We start from the raw sequence: 2,145 nt of genomic DNA on the forward strand, positions 1-2,145 counted from the left end.
GCAGAAGTCAGAACTAGAGATTTGTCTAATAAAGTGAATTTTCTTGATACACCCCAGTGACTCTAAACGTGCTTGAGAATGTTATACAAACAAAGATACTGCCAGTTTGAACTGAAAGCGACAGAGGGAGAATGAAATTTTTAAAAACCTGTTGGGTTCCTAGAGTTCCATAGGTTAGAAAGCAGCTAGTAACACTACTCACATGCAAAAACATGCTACATTTTATGAAAATGGATCTATGATCCCCAAAGTTTCAGTCCCAGGCCTTAAAACCAAACACAGTGTGTCAGGGCAAATTTTGAATTTGCTTTAAACAGGTGACTTCATTTTTTTGTTCCATTTTCTCCCTTTTTGACCAGAAATGTGCATAATTGTTATTCTATGTTTGTTCCACCATTGTATTTTCTGAACAGGTGAGTTGTTTTATTTCACAACTCCCTAAAGCCTCACTCACACCTAATTTAGACAATATAGATAATGAGTTTTGGAACTGTTGTCTTGATGACCTTGTTTTATACCAAGTTGATGCAGTAATAGGTGGAGAATTTCAGGAACCATGGGTTGAGGTAAATATATTTTGCATGTAAAAAAGACATTGATCTTGAGGGGACTGAGGATAAACTGTAGTCAGCAGACCACCAAAGATGCTCATGTCCTAATTTTTTGAACTTGTGAATATGTTACCTTTCTTGGAAAAGGAACATTAAGCTTGCAAATAGAATTAAGGTTGCTAACAGCTGGCCTAAAAATGAGGAGACAATTTCTAGATTACCCAGATGGACCTAATGTAATCACAAGTGCACTTAAGAGTTAAAGGCAGGGGCAGAAGGGTTCAGGGTTAGATAACAAACGTGATTATAAAAGTGTTAATGAAAAACCCAGACTTTGAAAATACTTTAAAGAGGTTTATTGTGAGCCAATATGATTGACCACAGCCCAGAAAAAAAGCACAAACCCGAGAAGCCTTTAATAAGTGATCCTGAGGTAGTCAGGGTGCAATTTGGTTTTATAGATTTTAGGAAGACAGGAATTGTAGGTAAAATTATAACTCAGTACATGGAAGATATACATTGATTCAGCCCCACAGGGTGGGATACCTTGAAGCAAGAGTTTACAGGTTGCAGGTGGAGTCACAGGTTCTTTAATTTGCAGTTGGTTGAAAGTGTTAAGCTTTGTCTAAAGGCTTGAGGTAAGTACAAAGGAATGCTTAATTTTAAAAAAGGGGGCTGCTATGTGTCATGTACTTTTGTACAAGAGTCTGGATGGAAAATAATCACATTATACTGAGTTAATTTTAAAAATCTGCTTAGGGAGATCTTATGGTTTGTAGGACATGACTTAAGCCTTGCTTCAGATGGCGTCAGGTCTTGTTTATAATATGGTACTTTACTGCCACAGTCTGTTCTGTCAGTCTTATGATCTCTATTTAACATTAATGCTGATCAGTTGTGCCTAAACACCAAAAAGGAGTGGGTGTAACAAAACAAATCCTACTTTCCTCCAGTCATGGCTGGACATTTAGTTTTTAAGGTTTTCCTTGGGTCCCTTTGGCCAAGAGAGGGTCCCTTCAGTCAGTTGGGGTGATTAGGATTTTATTTTTAATTGAGAGAGATCAGAGTGATGACATATGAGATGGACTCTCCTTGCCTTTATTAGCTTTGAAGATGGAGAAAGAGAGACACGACCCATGAAATACGGAAGTTTCTAGGATATAAAAATGTGTGAAAAACTATGTCACCTAGAGCTAGAAAGAAACACAGCCCTGTTAAGCTCTTGAATTCATCCTCGGGTGACCTGTGTCAGACTCTGGACCTAAGAACTCTAAGTTTGCATGGTAAGCTAAATTTGATATAATTTGAGGTAAGCTGGGCTGTGTATATAATTATATAAAAATATATCTAATTATATATAACATATAAAGTATATAATTTTATATAATTATAACTTTTAATAATATAATTTACATATAATTTTCTTGTATAGTTGACCCTTTTATTATCAAATTGACCTTTTTTCATCCCTGATAATATCCTTTGCTCTGAAACCTGTCTTGTCTGAAATTAATTTAGCTAGTCTAGGTTTATTTTGATTAGAGTTAGCATGGCACATGTTTCTCAATATTTTTTCTGTTTTTTTTTTTTTTTT

Source organism: Colobus angolensis, unplaced genomic scaffold, assembly GCF_000951035.1.
Source record: "Colobus angolensis palliatus isolate OR3802 unplaced genomic scaffold, Cang.pa_1.0 Scaffold313, whole genome shotgun sequence".
Classification (NCBI taxonomy): Eukaryota; Metazoa; Chordata; class Mammalia; order Primates; family Cercopithecidae; genus Colobus; species Colobus angolensis.